Source organism: Columba livia, chromosome 2 (genome assembly GCF_036013475.1).
Source record: "Columba livia isolate bColLiv1 breed racing homer chromosome 2, bColLiv1.pat.W.v2, whole genome shotgun sequence".
Taxonomy (NCBI): Eukaryota; Metazoa; Chordata; class Aves; order Columbiformes; family Columbidae; genus Columba; species Columba livia.
Window position 1 is genome coordinate 152,226,208 of NC_088603.1, and position 21,863 is coordinate 152,248,070.

The window sequence follows — 21,863 nt, forward strand, 5'->3', positions numbered from 1 at the left end:
GGGTCTTAGCATTGTATCAGGCAGGAGCTTCGTTGCCAACCCGTGCTTCATGCCACACAGCTAACACAGTAGTTCACTTCTTTTCTGTTTGTTGTCTGGAGTTTAGTTTCCTCTTTATTTTTGCTCTCAGAAAATACTAAACTGAATCTTGCCTTTTAAAGTATTTATATACTGTTACTGTACAGACTCCATGATCTTTTAAACAGAAAATATGGCATTGCATCCTGAAACAAAATTGTCAGCTGCCAATAGGGAAGAGTGTGGCCTAAATGGGAATTAAGTTGTCTTTCCATCCAAATCCTTGAAGATCCACTTCTGTTTTATGATTTCACTTTTGGTGGGCATAAGCTGAAAGCCTGCAGAGCCTAGGTCTGTTGAGCTGGCTGCATAGAAAGGAAAGCTCCACCAGAAGAGGAACAGGAACCTCACCGAGGTTCAGGGAATTGCCCTACAGAGAAGCCTGTGCAGAAAGATGACCTTCTTCAGTTAGATAAGTTTGAGGATCCAGACACCAGTTTAACAGCCCTGGATACTGAGCTATTCAAAAGCAGCCTGAGCAACAGTGTCAGTGACTCTGCTCTCCACATGGTCTCCAGGCCTGGTGAGGGAGTCAAAGGGAGCAGTTCAGATTCACTTGCCTGTTCAGTCTTTGGGCTGCCATCCAAGGCCAACAGCAAGAATGCCAATGGTGGTCGAGGTTTGTGTGATGTGGTGTACCCTCTCTGCTGCTCCAAAACTGTCCATGCTTTCCTTATTCTCTTGTATTCTTGGAAATTCCAAGGGTTTTTTTTTTAAAGATCTTACAAGAGGGTAACCAGAAATATTCTATAAACCAACAGCATTCTTCTAGAAGTGCATTTTGCTGCCTGGTAGCTACCGCATGGCTTCAGTATCTAACGACAGTTGACTTTTGAGGTTGTGTTTCTCAGTGTGCCCAAAGGTGCTCAGCTATGTGGTTTCCTGACCACCACAGTCCCTAGGGACTGATGAGCAGAGTCATCTCAATACAGAATTCAGTGCTGACAGGGACACAAACACTCCAGTTTGGCACTGCTCAAATGCCTAAATCACACAGAATTTAGTGAGATTTAAGCATAGGCTTCTTGTCAGGTGCCTTTAGCCACATTAGTCATCTAAGCCACTTTCAGTTAGTATGGTACAGACTTCACTGCAATTTGAAGACCCAAAAAATGTGGCCTCTTTAAAGATCCTCAGAATGCAGAAAGGATCTTAACAGCAGGCAATACAGGAAATACTGCAGTGATTGATAGGAGATATGGAAATGATCAGCTTATCACTGGAGGAGCAGAGGCAGTTTGAAGAGTAGGTACAGAATCACCAAAAGCAGATAGGGAGCTGCTAAATCAAGTTTTATATATACCTCCTCCAGCTAGTTTTTTTGAGGAATCCAAGGTGAATTACTCCTGTCTAACTCACTTCTGCACTGAAGTATAGAGTCTTGCTTTTTGTTCCCACTTCAGTTACACTGTACAGTAATTTATTAGTACAGACCCCTAATGATTTTTCTCTTACAGAATATTAAGAAGTCACTGCCTCAGAAATATAACTGACTGCAATGATCAGTTCCACCACCCAATATACTAGCAAGGAAAGACATTTGTTGTAGTAGCTGGAGAGAATTGTCCTTTCAGAATGGTACTTTAAAGTGTTCCCCTAAATTACAGTTGTGCCATAAATATGACAGGTTTAAACTATGGCAGCTGAGAAATTATATATATGAAAAATTACAGGGATATGATCTTTTTGCACTGACGCATAAAGATTTAATCTCCTGGGTTAAGTACCCAGAACACAGCAGTTGTGTCAAGATAATAGAACGATGCTCAGAGAAATGTTTCTCATGGTTATTTCTCAGAGCTTTGATGTTTTCTTTGAAGGAAATGCCTTTTGTGGAGTACAGGTGCAGAGCTCTGGTGGTGGCCCCTGGGTGAGCTCTTTTCTGAGTAAACGCTGCAGGAAGGCAAAGGAGGTGAGTGACCACTGGAGGGTTGACCCAAGCACCAGCTTGTGTCTCAGCCCCTCACGTTCTAAGAATGCCCCATATATTTCTGATTAAAGCAGCACAAATAACTACCAGGAAAATTATAACACTCCAGGAGAATCTGGCAGAAATTAGGCCAAGAAGATACTACAAATAATTCCTCTAAACCTCTGAAACAGTCCCAGAATACCCTAACAACTTTTGAGAGATCTAGGTACTCTGGAAAATGTAAGCTGTAGAAAATCTAGTAGACAAATGGTGCTGTGATAATAAATACCTTTTTTTCCCCCAATATTTCCTGGAGTACAAATTAAAAACTCTACCTACCCCATGTAACCTTTGTCATTGTTCTGCTTAGAGGTGGATAAAGTCAAATATGTAGCATGAAACCGTAGCTTTTGGTATGATACTTGAGCTACTCTTGTTCAACATTCTGGCTAAGCTCCTACCCATAAGGACTTTGCAGAGGATCTAGGGGATACTGGGTGCAAGCATGACATATATTCTGTGACAAAATAAATAGCTTAACTTCATCTTTAGTGTGCAAGTGAGGAGTGCTGAGCCAACAGAGAGAGGTGACCTTCCCCTGGATGAAGCACAGTCTTCTGCTACCCTTCGTAGAAGAATGAGACACACTTTTCTGGCACCCTAAATCTTTTAATTATGGTAGAGAAGCTGGAGAGTGTTCAGAAGAAAGCTGAAAACGTTTTGAAGATGGTGAAAATTTTGTCCATGGAGACACTTAAAAGGTTTCAATGTGTTTATCTGATCTCAAGAGGAATGAGAGAAAGCACAAGTAGGAATCCTTTTCCCAGGAAGAAAAGACCAGGTATTAAAAAGTCCCTTTGATCTAGGAGAGAAAGACATCACATAATACAAGAAATAATGGACAAATACTTAACAGAAAGGATTGTTAATAGTATAACAAACCACTGGCAGCATCAGATTGTCTTTCTGAAATACACCTTAAGACAAAATAGAAGCAGAAATTACAGTTTTCATACAAGAGTAAGCAGGTGATGTTGAAAGGAATGTAATATGCTGCAGTTCTAGGTAAGCAGTCTAATGGTACCCCTTGGCTTCAAACTCTGCTAATTCATTCCTCTTACTGACGCAATTCACATATTTATTTCCTTCACATAAAATAGGTTGCCGTTAATTAAGACATACAATTTTAAAAAATAAAATTCCATCAAATGAACAAAGTCGAATCTCGAAGAAAGTAACTACACAATGCAGAATCGTAGGAAATCTTCCGTACACATTCAGATACTGCAAATAGTTACTTCTTTTGCAGATTAAGAAAAAAAAGGGGGGGGGAGAATAATTGCTTTTAAGTATTACTGTAGTCTGCATTTAAAACTGTTGAAAAAATTCTAGTGAACACAAAATCAGGCAAAAGCTGTGGGATATGAGCCCTCTTAACTTTATGGGTTCTTCATAGCACACTGGGATGTAGCATGTACCCTACAGCTTTCTTTCCACAGAGAGTAACTTTGTTTTCTGATAGGAGAACCCAACATTTGCAGGATGAATCTCTCAAGGAGACTTTGTATGGATCACCGTATAGAACTGGATCTCTGCTACGCATCACAAAGATACCTAATAAATAACTTTTTAACTATATGCATGGTGAAAACAACTCTTTAAATTGCATGTTGTGAAATGCCAAAAATGAACTATGAATGTCTAGTTTTCACTAGGGGAAGAAAAAACAAAAGCCAACAAAAGCCAAATTATATAGTAGTATTACTCAGTAGTTCTCTAAGTATTCGCTAGAGGAAATCAACTATTACTCCTTTTTTTATGTAAGAACATCTCAGTATACTGCAATAATTTGACCCAAGTCACTAAATACACTAGTGGCAGAGCTGGGAGAACACTTAGATGTCCTGAATACCTGCTTGGTCCTCTGTCTTACAAGAAACTTGACAAAACTTTCTTTTTCTGCATATAGAGAATCCCTTCACATTTCTTTGAATCCTTTGTGCTTAAATTGTGTTCAGGTCTGTGAGACTTTCTATAAGATTTCTTTTCTGTATGTATTTGTTTTATGCATGTTGCTGGCAAAGAGGGGAGTAAAGCTGGCCAAAACTCAGGTATTCTACTGTACATCTGGAATCTGGTTTTGCAAACCTGGGGCGAAACTCTGGCCCAACTGAAATTAATGGCAAAACTTCAATGGGGCAGAATTTCACCTCTGGGAACTAAGCAAAAATATCTCCACCCTTACAAGCTGAGAACAGAAACTTGCTTTCAACAAGACATTATTTGCTACTACCTATTCTGCAGTAGTTCTAAAGAGAGTTTTGTAGTCAGTCCAGTTAGCTGTTTAAAGGAAATACAAACAAAAATCGTGGTAAATTCCATTTCACTGACTTACGAATAGAGAAACCAATTAGTTCACATACACAGAATAATAATAATGAAACCTTACACCTATATTGCAGAGACCTTTCTGTTATTGATTTAGAGTGAGACTGTTTCTGTTAATATTCACTTTTTTTTCAGATTATACATATTTATCTGGATTGAATTTGGAAAAGTTTACTATGGGGTTAAGGTAAAAAATCAAAAGAAACAACAGCCAGAATCTGATCTCTTAAATGCAAAAAAAAAAAAAAAAAAAAGAAAAAAGAAAATGTCTTCAAAACTCAGAAAAAATACAGGGTTGGGGGAAAAATAAAGCTCCTTTTTATTTCAAACAAATGTTTAATTCAAAGCTAAGTGGAAAGAAACACCATAATTGCTTCTAAGACTTATATGTCTGGGCTTCATTTGTCTGGAATTTTCCAAAATCTTTCAGTTCTAAGGGCCGAAAGTCACTCTCTGCCTTGTGACTGGGTGCTACAAGGCATTGTCGAAACACAAAATTTGGCCTGAGCCATCGTAACAAAAAGAGGGCAAGATGTTTGTCCAGATGTTCTCTATTCCTTCATTTTAAAGTGGGGACCAAAAGGATGAGCAAGCTGGGCTGAAATCCCTCTTTTGCTTTTTGCTAAGGGTAAAAATAATGAAATCTTTGAGACCAATCACTTGGACTTCAGAATACCTGGGGTTAGGCCATTGCTGAAGTGTGCTGCTGAAAGAGAACGGACAGTTGAATTAAGGCCCAACAAGGTGGCATGCAACAAAATCAGTCGCTGCCCAGATCCGAACAATTGTCAGCGCAGGTTTTAGAGAAGGAATTTATTTATATAATTATTGGTTAACTGTGTAAATTCACAGGGAAAGGCTAAAGACCTGTCCTAATACAGGCTCTTAAACCACATTATTTCTTTCAATTTACAACTTATTTTTTTCATTGTTTCCTCTCTCTCTCTCTCTTTCATTTTTATTTTTTTTTTAATTTGTTTTCTGGTCAGGTCTCAAGACACTCACCTCCCCGCTTCAGACAAAGCATTTTCTCAGGTGCCGCTGTCCTAGTAACCTCAGTTAGTAATTGATTCACATATATCACTTTCCAAGATGGCAGTGCTAAGATTACTGTGAGGAGATACAAACAAAAAGGGCTATAAATTACAACAGCACATTTAGTGGGCACAGAGGATCACAGAATAGCAGCAGGTCAGCTGCCTCTGTGCTTATATTCTCAAGGTATTTTGAAAAAAAGAAATAAAAGCACTTATCATGTTCTGAGCAAGATTCAAGCATGCTAAAAGTCATGTTTTGAAGTGCATTAGATATCTGCTGAAAGAACTAAAATTGGCATATGAGATTTTCAGATCAGTTTGCTTCAGACAACATTGGGATTTTGTGCAGATGTTGCTAAAAATGTGATTGTGCCATTTTTCTAAAGTCCATGGGGAAATAAGGAGAGGGGTGTGAATCTGGAGAAAGTGGTCACAAATATTCCAATAAATGGCTTTGCATCTATATGAAGCAATCTACAGTATTAGGAGAGCATTTCACTTCAGACAAATAGGGTCAAACTATTGAGAGAGCTCAAGTCTAAATATACAAGAATCTGGAGCAGTGGCCAGACTTTCAAAAGAGCTGAGCTCAGGCTCAGCTGGGATATTTATTCCTTAGCCTGACTTTGCCTTATTTTATGCATATTGTTTTATGATTCATCTCATTTCGTGCCCTTTTTCCATTCTGTTTACTAATCTTTCTGTGTCCTTTTTTTTTCTTTGGTGTTTCTGCCAAGTCTTTCCCTCCTATGCTCTCCTCTTCTCCCTTCCTCCTACTACTTTTTCTCTTCCTCTATATCTAACTCCTATTGACTCAGTTACTAGTGATTTTATTTCCAATGCATGCTTCTATTAATAATGTATGTGAAGGCCAGTCAGTGTCACTTACTTTGTTCTGCTCCCAACATCCCCGCATCTTTTCCTAACACAGAGATATATGGAGGATGTCCAAAGTTGGGAGATGGGGTACGAAAGTAGGGTTTAGATTTCATGATATGAGGGTTTAGATTTCATGATATCTGGAGCTGCTGGCTGAGGAAGTAGAATTAAAACGACTGAAAGAGGCATCTAAGTTCTGTTTGCACCACCTGAAGCGAGGTAAGTGCCTAGCACCAGTCAGTTGATGGGAAACATATGAAGAAGGGCTGTGTAGGAGAAACGGTCTCTCCTTTGAACAGCAACGATGAGCTCAGGCAGGCAGAGAGATGCCTTCATACAACTGGAATTAAGACTGCCAAACTGCTTCCTGCCCGCTTCATATATCTGGGCATGGGCAAGTAAGCTGCTCTTCTAGTGCCAAGGCAACTCTTGCTCGTAATCCTTTCCCAGAATTCACTTTGGAATAGCCTAAGGATTTGGAAGATGATAAGGAGGCTTCAAAGTGTGTCTATTTTCACTTATTGAAGTTGCACATCACTTTAGATGTGCATCCTAGGATATGAGTTTTCTTAAGCCAAAATGAAGAGGAGGCAAACTGGTTGGGTAACAGTTCAAGATTTTACTCAGCCTTTACCATTACTGGGAACTTTTTGTCTGGCTTTTATGGCAGGACCTGACTCGCTATTACTGTTTTGTATTTACTGAGAGTCTGTGGTGATCAACACAGCGTTCTTCTCTATAGTCCACGTGCCTTCAGAGCTGGATCCTGACAGGCATGATTCCCTCCTTTCATGTGGGCCTGTGAGTGAACAGACTGTATTCAGCACCCAGGGGATCAGGGCCTTGTGCTCCTCACATATTCTTGCTCTGTTAAAATAACGGCAAGAAAAGCCTCTGGTTGAATATAGCTATGAAGATACATAATTACCCAATTTAGCTGTGCAAAAGAACACCACACTTAAATCTGGAAAAGGGTTGCATTTTTGGGAAGTGTTTCGAAACAGACCAAATTTGAGTCAATGTCCATCTGATATCACTTAGTTGTTGTGGTAGCATTGTTTGAAGTGGTTTCTTTCAGCATTGGCTTGGGCTCATAAACCAGTCAGCAATGGTACATGCTGCCACCCACATTTAACTCAGAGGCAAGCAATGCACAGCTGGAAATAGTCATTGCTCTAGAAAGAGCAATAAGAGCAGAGTGAATGAAGAAATTGCTGACTCATGTCTTTGGCTAGCTTGGTTTTCAGAAATTTGATGGTTTATGAAGGGATGAAATCTAGAACTGCTTAATTATATAGAGGCAGATGTCAGGATCCTGTCAGAAAATTGTCTGTCAGAAAACACTTGCTCTTTCTGCTTACAACAGGCACAATTTTAATTTCTTTTCATTGCAGAACTATGTGGATTTTTACTGTAACTTAGGAAAAATATAGAATGAGCATATGCTCATTTTCATTGAGGACTGCGGAGAGGTAAAGAAAAACAGCATTGGTAGATCTGCAGAGCTTTAAGGAGAGACAGAATTAAACAGGGTTAATATGCTGCAGAGTATGAAGTGAAGTTTTGCCTGAAGTCTAACAACAAAATATCAGAGCAACAAGTAGAACAGAGCAGAAATTAATCAAAAGTAAATGGACCGTAAACTTGCAAGGCACTAAGTGTCAAAGTCTGCAACAAAAATCCAGTGGATGAATGAAAAATTCTCTTTATCTTCCTTCCTCCTACAGTACATGAAAAAATGGTGTGATGATAGGAAAATAAATAGCTAATAATTCAAATTTTATTTTTGCTTGTTTGTGCTCCCCTGCACTTTTGCAATAATGTTTTTGGCATCTTCTTAATTATTTATATTATAATAGTAGCGTCCTGAGTGTTAAAGGAGATCAGATTCTTACTTAAGTGTGTTACCTAATGCTAGCAAGTGTCAAAAATTTAAAAACAAATGAAGAAAAAAAGAGGACAAAAAAAAAAGGGGGGTGGGGGAAGAGGGAAAGGGACTCTGTCCCCAGTTTACAAATAGAGTTTATGGATGGAGCACTAAGGTCTTTTATTCTCATAGACTTCAAGTGTCACAATCAAGTTTATAGAAGATCATCAGAGGGCTGGAGAACCTCTCCTATGGGGACAGACTGAGACAGCCAGATCTCAGTTGTCCTGCCTGGAGAAGAGAAGGTTCCAGGGAGACCTTAAAGCAGCCTTCCAGTACCTAAAGGAGACCTACAAGAAGGAGTGGGACTTTTTTACAAGGGCATGTAGTGACAGGACAAGGGGTAATGGCTTTATACTGAAAGAGGATAGATTTAGATTAGATATAAGCAAGAAGTTCTTCACAATAAGGGTGGTGAGGCACTGGAACATGCTGCACAGAGAAGCTGTGGATGCTCCATCCCCGGGAGTGTTCAAGGGCTGGGCTTGGATGGGTCTTTGAGCAACCTGGTCTAGTCAAAAGTGTCCCTGCCCATGGCTGGGTAGTTGGAACTGGATGAACTGAAAGGTCCCTTACAACCCAACCCAAACCATGCTGTGATGATGATGATGATGAAGTGATAGGGTGCCTTGGAAGGAGAACAAGAATGTTCAAAGTATGGAGGAACAGAAAATAGGACTTCAGTTTCATACAGCGTTTACATATCAAGGCTTCAAATGTGATTTCATTGCTATGAAGAAGGAAAGCAAAGCTTTTCAGTTTTTCTTGAATGAAAAAAAATGAAAGGGAAGCCCCAGGAAGACTTTGTAATAGGTACTTGCATGTGATGTGAGAGACCAGCCTCACAGATGTTCCAGAAAACAAGTGGGGACTTGATCTAGAGTGAGTAGCATTATCTATGAGAACCTGAAACTCTGAGTCAGTCCACCTATGTTTGCAGAGTCATCCTAGACCTGTAGAAAACACTCCACAGAATCGATGGGCCATTTTAGCTTTAATGAAGTATCATTTTTCACCAAGTAACTGTTCTGTAGAAAATCAAGTTTTTCACCTGCTCAGTGTCCTTGATTACCAGGGCACAGTGCAGGTCTGCAGTAAATTTTTTCGCTTAGTAGTATTTTGCTGACAAAAATTTTGTGTGATATTGACATATAAATTTTGTGTATTTAGACTTCAAAAAGACACTGAAATTGTACACAAAGTAAAATAGAACCGCTTTCAGTGCTAAGATTTCCTAGTCACTCCTAGTAACATATACCCTCATTTTTTATCAATTACCTTTAAACATATTTTGTCCAAATGAATTATGGTAGGTTGAAGACCTGCAATCACTTTTTCTAGTCTTGGCTACCCTTTGTTTTTCCACACCAGTCACTCCAAAACTGACAACAGGAAAGGTCAGGTAGGTCAAGCTTAGCTAGTCCCAAATGCCACAGCATATTATCCAAGACAGAGAATATAATTATCTTTTCACAAGTGGCAATTAGTAAGAATACCCCCCATCAATTCTGTTTAACATTCAATATTGGTAATGTGGCAGAAGCCAAGGCACTACAACAGCAAGGCCAAGTCACCTTAATAAGGTTGAAACTAACATAAAATACACAAGTTTTTTGTGTCAGCAGAAATGTTCAAAAACCTGAAATTTGAAGAAAATATTTATTCCAAATACTTCAAAATATTTTTGTAAAATTCTGTATTATGAAAATATGCATTTGGTTAGGATGTTCCTTCTTCATCTCAGGATACCTTACAGATGTAATGGATAACAGGGAAGTAACAAATGATTTAGTATTATTATGGGTTAGTATGTTCACAGTATCATAATCTCTTTTCCACTGATAAGCAACTTTTTTATAATGGAAGAAAAATATCCTGCTTACAGTTAAGCCAGCAGTTAGAAAAGAGATAGTTAATTTGGGATACTTCTGTTTCTGGGAGCCTGATGTAAGTACTTGGAATTATTTTCTGAAGTTTTCAATTGCGGTCTGGCTTCAGTCCAGATTTACTCTGTCCCAGGTCTCTGCTGTAACCACAAGATCATTCCTCAATCCCTCTGCAGTGAATAGAATGAAATTATATAGATATTGAAAGTCTTCATTTCAGTATCTATGGACTAACGCTGAAAGCATCCTGGATCACCAACAAAGAGTTCATACACTACGAACGTTTATTTCCTGTCATGCCATATCCACGGGACCATTTTTTTGCCAAGTTACTTTCCTGTGTGTAATAGTCTCCAGTTCCAGCACTGAGTGAAATGGCCTTGGACTTCATCATCCAGGGCTGTACTATGCACCAACAGCCTGAATATGTGTCTCTGATTTCCTCCAAGTGATGTCTATTTTTCTCTTATTTGTCTCAAAACTACAGAATCCTTTTCTGATGGATTCTTAGCTGAAAAGCTCTTTCCTTGTGTTGTCAAGGGGAGCAAATACATTCAGTTTGGCACCAAATTCACAGAGAATTCCTGCAATTCCCAGAGAAATTTAGCCATAAGCCATTTGGGATGATCACAGAAATGCCCTATGGGATGGACTGAATCAAATTTCTCCCACTTCTTCCAAACAGGTGAAAAAGACACTGCATCCTCCTTTTTCAGAGGGCACAGCCATGACCCCTGATGGTCAACCCAGCACCCGCTTGCAGCAGACTCTGTATTTTGTATCCAGGAAAATCAGCCTTCTGGTAGTTATCTAGTGGCATAAAAGTCATAGGTTATATGAAGGAAGGGTGGTCTTCCTTCTGACCTTCTTTCCTTTCCAAATAGAACTGGCAACACTTCAGACAATAGCTGAAATTGAAAAAAAAATAAATTAACAAAATGTGTGCAGTAGAGTCAGGGTTACAGGATGCCTGAAAAAAAAGGAAATACTTATTTTCAAATTACCACACTTGAATTAATAGTACAGGATGATGACAGAGTAACTAATGGGTTTATGCACTGAAGTGCCTCTCAAGCATTTGTGGGTAGCTCTGGAAGGCTCTCTCACATGAAGTTCTCCCGTAGATATGTGGAGGGATTCTTGCCAAGCTCTGACTACAACCCAGTTGATCGAAAGCTTTGAATCTTTTAGTTATCCACACAAATTCACCTGATTTCACTGGAACCCTGTACTTAGCACAAAATAATACAGAATGCCCTTTTTTTGTCACTGGATCATTGATTACAGTCCCATCACAGATTCTATTTCCATCTTCTACCATAAAGACTGTTCTACCATAAAGACTTCTACCATACTGACTCAGTATCAGGTATTTCACCATTGTGGATGAATCAAGACCTTTCACACATCTCATTCATACAGAAATTACTTTTCTTCCTCTCTGTCTGTGAAAACTTTCTCGACAAGTCTTTTTTATGGTTTACAAAAATCATATTGGCCCTCAAGACTGAAGAGAAAGCCAAAAGGTCCCCTGGCTGCTTGCAGAATGAATAACTTGTTTAACTCCCTCAAAGTTTGAGGGACATCTTTCTGTCTTTCCACTTGCTATTTGACTACAATGGTGTCTAAGATGTTAACATTAACTAAAAGTCCTCCATCTGAGACCTGAAAAGCTCATGATATAACTGACAACACAAAACACAAAAGAAAAGAAGAAAAAATTGTGGAATTTTTTGTGCATGACCCTGAGACAGTGGGATATTTGCCTCAGGCCACATGGGGAGTCAGCATCAATATCAGAATCTGAGCGTGGGGCCTCCAGGTACATAGATGGAAGCCTTCCACTTGCAGTTGCCTGCTCCAGGCTCAAAGGAAAGTGCTTTTCAAAGCTTGCCACTGTGAAACCATCACAAGTCTGAAGAAAACTCAGTTAGTTACAAGCAGTGACCGCACCCTGACCCTCATTTCAAATGCATGTAGCATTAAACATTAACCAGACAAAGAACTAAAACCTTGCAAGGGGCCAATCTGAAGAACAGATCAACAGCAGGCAGTGTGCTGGTGGGGACAGACATGCAAACACCAAAGACACACAGGTCTGATCTATTCTTTGGCATTTGGCTACCACTTGAAATCCTTTAAATAGGCATAACCTACTTCAACTTGCTTTTTGCTACAAAAGGCAAAAGGAATTACCAAGAAAAAAGAAAAAAAAAAAAGGAAAACAATGGATTCAGCAGAACAGTTTTAACTGTGAATATCACTGACAGCATCATTTCAAAGCACAAAGGTGAAAGGACTTTTTTATAGCTGTCAGAAATCCTGGTAACACACTCTCTTTGTTTCCAGGCTACTGAGGCCAGAAACACCTTCCCTGGCTTCTTTATGTACAAACGTATAACATCCTTGTTCCTGGCTCATGGGAGGCACCTCCTAATGCCTCCTGTCAACTCATTTGTCACACGTAACCGTAGTCAAAAAGTGGCTGAATTGCCCGTTTTGTAATGTAGACATTGTTCAAGATTATCTAACAGCATTAGCCTCTGGGAAAAGGATGGCTTCAGGGTTCTAATTAAAAGAAATCATAGTCAAATCAAGTGCTTCCTATTTGTATTTTATTTAATAAAGAAGGAATGACACAGATAATAGTATCTCCCACAGCCTTGCCTTTCAGCAAGGCACAGGGGGAGCAATGGGCACTTCAAAGCTCTGCAACAGCTGTAAACTAGTCCCAAATCGATTGTCATCCCCAAACCCCTTCTCTGAAGGCTTAATGGTATTTTCACGTGGGATCCAGAGCAGGCGGTCTTCAAGGAAAGTTATTGCATCTGGTGAAAAAAATAAAGTTGACATTTTTTGACAAGACCCTTAAGTATGCCTCTCCCAAGAGGGTTGTAACATAGAAGAGGCTGAGCAGGTGGTAATAATCAGCATTACATACATTTGAGCATTTTCTATAACATGGATTACCATGGAATTCCTTCCTCCCCCTCCTCTCCTTGGGGAGACTTGCACAAATTGCAAGCATTTCCAAGGCCCTTTGATAAGCATTTCTATCACCAGTTTCACAGCTGTAGCTGGATTGTTTAAAATACATAAAACACAGCCCCACCCTCCCTCAGAGATAAGAAGAAGGGAAGGAGAGGACTTTCCCTCCTTTCTTTCTCAGCTCCCACTAAGCCTGTCTTCTAAATGCTACCTAAAAATATTCTACTGTTGTGCTTAAGCACAATGTAGTGGTGCTTAAGCAGCAACAAGCGCTGTTTGTTTTAGAGTGAAAGGTGGATGCAGAGACACATCACAGAGAAAGTTAGTGAGGAAAACCAAAGGTACCAAAGACTAGCAAGTTCTTATAAAAGGCTGACAGTAAATTTGAATCTTTTATCCAAATTCTTCTCCTGCCGGCATCAGAAAGAGGTAAAGAGTCAGAAGGTTTAAGCACAAGCAGAGCCCGTTTCAAGGCAGAGGGAGGAATCCCACGGGGCAATGAGTGTGGTGATCTTTATGCCAGTTGTGCAGCCTTAAACCAGGTCTCCAGGATCCCATCAAATTAAATATTCCTTCTTTTTTGTTGTTTTGTTCTGAGAGGTGAAGATTTTGATAAACTATTTGGCCAAAATGCTTGAATCAAACAATCCTTTCCTAGTCAACATAAAGTGATTACTGTTGTTTCTTCATAAAAATCCACATCTATATCTTCTTGGGTTTCTCTGCATGTTTTTTAGGTTTGAGATTTTTTACTTAAAAATCCATTATTGAAATGGCTCTGCTAGAAATATGCCACATTCACGTCTTCCTCAATCTTATAATACTTCTGCATATTCATAATTATTTTATGAATTTCTGTAGCATTAGTCTTTAATACTTCAGCAGTGATACTGATAGAGACTTTCAGTTCTATTTCAGCTAATATTTACCTCACTGTGATGAAATCAGGCTTTAAAATACATATGTTTGTAAAAGGATGTAAAGGTTTCTCTGTATTCCCAGAAGAGCTCTAATTGTCTTTTCAAGCAGTTACTGAATAATAGATTTTTTAATCAACTTTAGTGCTTCTTAGCTGAAAATCATAGACCATAGTTTTTCTTTCATCACAAATATGCTTACCCTCCAAAGAGCAACTCTGTCAGCCCTCTCCTGGTTTCAGTCATAGTCATGTCATTTTCTCTTTTATCATTTCAATTTTTTTTTGCCAGAAAACTGCAACATGATTTTATTTTAGTTAAATTCTAGAAGGCCTTCAAGAGAGGGAAGCCTCAATAAAATCTTAATGTGTTCTCCCATGATCTCCTCTGACTGGGCAACGTTCATGTTTCACCACACTGAGGGTTTTATTTCCAAAGCATACAAGCAATTTCCTCTGAAGCCAGAGAAAATTAATGATAATTTATTTTACTGGTTCATTTCTATTACTTATGTTGTGACTGTGCATAACAGCATGGTTAAGACCAGTTTATTATGACAATATATTCTTACACGAACCAAATTAATATCCATTTTTACTTCAAAGGATCATTTTGGTAATGGTATTTGAATTGCTTCATGGAGAGATTAGGGATGTGTCCAGAGAAGCATCTCTGTGTGTAGGAGAAAGAGGCTGGAGAGACTGCAGTAATTTTGGGGCATGTACAGGATTGTCTGCCTATGTTTCCACATCTCCATAAATTCAGAGTACATTTGTGAACTAGCATAAAGCAAAGAAAACTGGGGTATCACTGTGGCCTCAATGAAATTAAGCACTTTCAGCAAACTCAGTAAGATCTGACCATCATAAGTCAGAGTAAAGTCTGAATCACTGTTGTTGCAAAAGTATATCTGGAATCTAAAAATTTGCCCCGTCATGTCTTTTAGTTCTCATATTTCTCTTGAGTGAGCTGTCAGCTGTGTGTAAGCTACCAACAGGTACCCTCTGGGATACCTTCTTCTGACATGTCATGACTTTCAAGGATGCTCTGAATGGGCAGTACATCTCACTCAGCCCTACAGGTCCTGTCTTAGGGATTCGAACCCCCAGGGCAACCAAAGAATTCATGCCTTGGCTTACCTTGAACAAAACCTTATAATCTCAAGGCTCCTCACTTCAGCCTAAAATTGGAAGCATGTCTCTCCAAGTTCATAAACAAGGAGTTTGAAGCTTATTTCTGATGCCTGAGTGTTGACACAGTAATAGAGCAATCCAGAATGATTTATGACCTTATCGTGTGACAAGAGATGTCATCTTTCTAATGATAAAGTAAAATATTAAAACCAACAACTTCCATCTGATACCTGGAGTCATATAAATGCGCATGGGAGAGCAGACTGTAAAATGAGAGCTGGCTCTTGAGGTAGCTGAGGTCTGATTTGCATACAGCCAAGTAAAACAAACTAAATAAAACATGGATGCAAAGGCAGTATTTGCTCACTAAGGGAAAAATAAAACACTGGTTTCACAGACCTGTCTGTTGGGGAGGGAAAAAGTTATTACTAATAACTGAGCCTGTTGTATCACTATGAAACTTGCTGATTCTGAACCCGATGTCTGATTTGTGGATCAGTGCCCTGTTCTATGGGTGTTTTGCAAATTCCCATTAAGGGAATTGATATTACTACCCTTACACAAGTTTGTCTTTGTTACAAAACATTGAGAAGGAACTCCAGTGGCATTAGTAGCTGTATACAGAGGTCTTAAGGAGTTTCTGGCTTTTAGGGTCAGTAGTGCCTCTGGCTAATGGAGCCATAATTAGTTAAGCCAGTTATTTAAAGAGGTCTTCAGACTCTCTTCCTTCTACTTCCTTTTTCATGGCTTTGCAAGCTGCCTCCTATGAAGCATTTTGTTGCTGCCTGCTTTCAGCTGAAACCTCGGCATGGACACAGCAGGACGCAAGTCTCTGATTTCCATTCACACACAGAGTTCCTGTTTCTAACGGGGGTTGTGAGATCTTGGACCTCAAAAGGAAGAGGGCAATTTCACAACTGGGTAAAGGGCAGCAGAAAATGTGGTCTGAATTATCATGTCATTCCAAAATGCTGGCTTTGGTTGCCGTCAGTTCATCAATACAGCAGTGCCTAGTGGTGAAAAAAAAAAAGGTTTGTCTATACTTACATGAACACATCCGTGAAGCATACAACTTAGCTGGCATCTGTCATTTTTTCTGACTGTCACTGCACATACCATCTGACATCAACCAGACTCCAGCTTTTCATTAACATCTAATCTCTGATTTTATATTGTATCTTTACTCTGGAGGCTCAGGATGAAACACGTTCTTCCCCAACAAGAAACTTCCCAGATTCTAGCTAAAATCGGTGCAGGTGAAGAATAAGAGAAATATCACATGTGCTACCCCACTGCCCCCTGCATCTCCTGCATTTGAACCACTGTACTACATTGCAAAGTTAGGTCTCTACAATTTGTTGAAGTACAATCAGGCCAAAAATAATGAAAATGTAGAAGCATTCAATACGTTTCCCTCAGTCCACATAGGGTAAATAAATCCTGCATGGATTTCATATTTGTATGAAAAATTATACATTATAATCTATGAGGCATTTGCTGTCATATTTACCATTACTGCATCTTTAAAAGACATTGAGTTTATGCTGCTTTGTTCAAAGTTCAAATCTGAACTTTTCACATCAAGACAATACTTTGTAAAAGACATGGGATAGCTCATATAAAAGCTGCTAGTTTTATTTCCTGGAGTGCCTGCCATAAACCGGCTTTTGCATTTGGCTTCTCATTTTACACTTAGGAACTAGATTTGGTACTCTTTTTTAATGTTAGCAATTAATCTTCACAGTGCTAAACAGCCTACTCTGAACAAATATGGAAGCAAATTCAGGAAGAAGTGAGTCCTTCATGGAAAATAACCCAGCCAACCATGTGCTGGCTTCAGTCTCCCCATCTTTTATCCTGTGGGACATGACCCTATCTGAAAAGATATGCTGATACACTGTTCATGCAAGGGAAATAGTTTATGCTCCCAGTTTGCTATTGGCAGATACTCTTCTTTCTAGCAAAATAGCTGTTGCCCACAGAAATGCTGACTTGTAATTCTAAAGTCTAAATGCCATTCGTAAGCCTGTGGTGACTCATAAGTTCTAGAGACTTTCAGACCATCACTCTGAGCCAGATGGGAGGCCCAGATTCTTTTAATGTTAAGTGTGATTGAATGGGAGTCTCTACCCTGTTACCGGAGCTGCTAAAACCAATTGCACAAGATGCAATATTAGGCATGTTTAAAACATTTCAGGAAGAGATTAGTTAAATGGTATACTGGGCCTTTTCCTCCAGCTGGGCCCACAAGCAGCGATAGCAAATCCAGACTTTCCACTGAGGTTGGTAATTAGGTCCGCCTCACTCCCAGGAGATTAATTCTCTGCAGAACAGATTATTACAGTCCAGCTCCTGTATCCATGGGCAGGCTGATTTCAATTAGAGAAGTTAAGTGCTATTGACTTCTCCCATGTACAAGAACAGGTAGGCGAGGGAGGTAGGAGTCAGATAAGAAACCAGATTACTGAGTTAAGTTTACAGTTATAAATACTAGAAAGAACCTTAATCTGTTATTTACTAAAATAATAGGTGAAGATACATTTCTTTATTTCATTGCAATCAGCCAAACCCTTATAAATGATGGTTTGCATAGGAAGAAAAAATTGTATGGTTTTGTTCTAGTTTTCTGTCATATGAGATGAGAAAACACTGATGTTTTCTATCAGCAATTAAAGTCTTGTCTACGTTAAAAAGCTCTGTGGTGATGGAGGACTAATCAAGTTATAACCTCATAAGAGGCAGAGGGCTGAGGTCATGGTTTAAAGGTACAGGGGCTCAAGCAGCATCAATGCTTTTCCATGGATCTGTTTCCCTGTTTCTGGTGACATATTTCTGCACTGTTAGTAAAAAACACTGCCCTGTATCTGTGACAGAAATAATCCCCTTTTTGAAGTACTAGGCCAAAGAGAGGTGGTGCCCCCCTCACCGTGCATCACACTTTGCCAAAATATCGGTGTATTTGTTGTCCTTGACAATCTCACTCCAAGCAGGAATACTCCATGGGGAAACCATGCATGTTTATGGCTATGTATCTGTTTCTTTGGTCACCACCTTCTCAATGTGTCCTTACTGATGGATTAGAATGAACTCACAACTCAATAACCCTGAATAAAGCATCTGTGGTATGAGTGATCACTTAATACGTGGAGTGCTTGACGGAGATCTTCTTTCTACTGTGTCTGAATCCTGTTGAAAATGAAGAGATTCATTCTGCTTTCACGGTGATAATCGAAATGTTGATGTTGCTGCCCCCTTTGCACATACTGAGAACACTCACAGATTCCCACGAGGTGATGTATTCCATTGCATTTCTTACAACACCTGTTCAGGAGGTAAGAAAAATGTTCTCAGAGGGGTTCACACAGCCTGTATATCACAGACAGCAAGGGCAGATGCAGAGAGGGGTGGAGGATTTTTAGTGCACACCATTTCACTTTGTTGCACTGGCAGAAAAGCCAAATGTTTTCTGTTCTGTGACAGCAGGGACTGCTGAGCAGGTGGAGAGAGATGTGCAGGTGGGGAGATCACACAGGTTTCAAAAGCGATTTCACATCTGTGCTCAAGGCCTCTCTTTCATCACAGAATTTATCTCTTCTTTAGAGATCCCTAACTGCAGAAGAGGTTTTTTTGTAGCTCAAGACTGATGCTCAAATAATAATGCTTACCATTTACCTCTTCAAAGTCACATACCATCAACAATTACTTCAGTCTCAAGGCAATTCAGTACAGTGGGTAAACTCTTTCTGTATTATTTGTAACAGATAAAGGAATAGATACAGAGAGGTTCAGTTCCCTCAAGACATGCATCCAGATATTGGCAGTGCCTGAGCCACAGCTTGGAAAACATGGTTAACATCCATATAGTGCACTGCAACATGGTGGTGAGGTCAGGAAGCTAAGCGGTGGGTGGATTTACAGGATTTTTCCTGGAGGAAAGAGCACGGGCAGGTTGTAAACTCTGTGCTGAGTCCTCCTGGCGCTCAGCTCCAAAGACAGGTCTGGGACCCAGCTCTCCCACTCGAAGGACAGGAGAGCTGAGGCGGATGTGGGTGTTCACAGGAAGGACCATGCTTTGAAGTCCGAGTGCTCAGCTTGGCTCACAGCTGGATGCTGCTGTAGCACAGCTGGAGGGGCTGTAGTGGATTGGCATATTTGGAGGTGGATCTTCCAAAGTTAGTGGCTACAACCTGCCTAGATCGTACTTTTGTTACCTAAGTGACATTTCAGGTTTTCCCTTTACAGTTTTACTCCACTGTCTGTTAGTATCAACACTTGTTTTCACTCAGAATTTCACAATTAACTTATTTTATTGCAGTAATACCAGGAGTGCTCAGACATTAATCAAGTGAAGCCAGGTCTGCCCAGGTGATCTGAGGCATCTGGTGAATGAAGAGTCTGAAATTCTCTAGAACTTGTTACTGACAGATCCAGTCTGATTTCCATCTAAAGTGGTGAAAAACAGATTATTTCTATTTTTTCCAGATCAATTTATCTACCAGTGACAAAGCTGCAAAATTCTCACATTTTCTGTTCAACACGTCTGTGAATTTCTTGCTGCTACTGGAGATTTTCATGTGTTCAGCTTCTGTACACAACCACTCCTGAGGCTGGGAATTTTAAAGCCTCAGTGAAAGTTAAAAGTAATTTTGATGGTGTACTGTTTTCAAAAAAAAAATTTCCTTTTCTTTAGGTAAAAAATAAAGAAATTTGATGAAACTAGGAAAGCTGTGTCTGATAGCTGAAATAAACCAGGCTGCTTAAATTCAATAACTGAGTTACTAAAAGTCCCTGGTATGCATGTGTATATCAGGAAAGCCCTGCTAAACATTCCTGTTGTAGGTAAAAGCAGCTGCCATTTCCATGTGAAAATATTACTCTGTCATGATATTGCTATTTCCATATATATAGAAACATACGTATATGTGTGTGTGTGTATGTGGAAATAGCAATATCCTGGCAAATTTCCCCCCATACTCTCCTTATATAAGTGCACAACAATATACATTTTAGGAAAGGTAGAGCAGATTTGTATCCCGTCAGCTCCCCAGCAGTACACGAAGTAATGTGATTTGACCAAGTGTAAAGGTGACAAAGGTTTGTAAATTATTTACTCAGGTGTATTCCAAATGCCATATTAACTGTGTCTGAATTTATCCTGATATTTTTCTCCCATATTTTTTAAAACTTCCTTGTAGTGGAGATGTCAACATTTGCCTTGGCAATCTATTCCAGAACTTAACTTTCCTTGTTATAAAAAGCCTTTTCCTGTTGCCAAACCTAAATCAGCTTTGCTGTGATTTAAGACAGTTAGTTTTTGTACCATCCCCACTGGGTAACAACAAAAATTTGTTTCTCTCCTAAAGTAAGAGGAAAGTAGGGTCTAAAGCATTACTAATTCTTCACGAAACAATATTAAATTATTTTCCAGTTCCTTGAGATTTCCTCAAAAATCTCTTTGTCCAGTCACCTAAGTAGCCCAGCAAGAATTTCCTAAAGCCTGGGTAGGAGGTACTCAACTCATGGAAGCCTGTTCAACCAGTTCATCCAGTATCAAAATCAGAATTTAGGAAAAAAGGGCTTAAGCCTTCTCAGCTTTATCTGTGAATCATTTTTCCTCTCTATTGAGTATCATATGAATATTATACCCTTCTCTTACAATAATTCATTATAGAATTTTGCCCTTCATTCATTTACAGTTGGATCTCATTTTTGTCTTTGCTCTTCTGATTTTTTTCTGGTTTTAATTCCATCACATTTGTACTTGGCCTCAGGAATTTCGATGCCATTTCCACTTTTCTCTGGTTCTGGGGCTCAAGTTCTTTGAAGAACATGTGGCTTAACCAAGTTTGAATCTCTCTAGATTGCCTTTTATTTTTTTTTCTTACATTTGCATAGCTTGCTCTTCTGCCTTTAATATTATTCATTAGAAAACTGCAAATTCTTTCAAACACATCCTTAATTCCGTTTCACAAGCTGTGATCAGTTAGTGTCTATGAATAACAAATAAGACTGGTTCCAGCACAACTATGACATTACTGTAATTTTCTTCCTCATGCCATAAGTAGACCATATTTGTGCACTGACTTCTGTGTCACAAACCCAAGTCTGATTTCAATCTCACAAATGTAAGTAACGTCATCACAAAGTCATATATGCTTTGCATTCTGCAAGTGTCTTTAAAATGCCTCATGCTTAACAGGCAATAAATATGATGTAGTCACTGTTACTGACTTATAGGAATTAGAATAACTACAGCAGATAATTAAAATTGTCAGGTATGAGATCTGCTGATCATTTACCCAACTCATAAATTATTATTTGATCTATATCCATTCCAGTCATTCCTACTGATCGGTATAACTGTAGTCACTGTGTCCTAAGCAAATCTGCTATAAATAATAGCTCCTGTCCCAAAGAATTTCCCATTATGCCTTGTCAAAAGCAGAAATGTCTATTCTGCAGGAAATTCCAAAATTAAATGTTTTTTTTTTCCCTGAACTGAAGCTGAAATTGGAAAAAAATACAGCTGCTAATAGTTCCCAAGAATCTAACTCAGGAACAGCTCTTTTCTTTTATATTGTTCATCTAGTAAAACTCAAATATTCAATATAATAAAACAGCTATCTTTCTCTTGCAGTTGGTGTTCTAATGTCAGAATGAAATTGAAATACATTAAGTATACTCTGTGCATGAATCAGAAAGAAACACAGTCACCTTA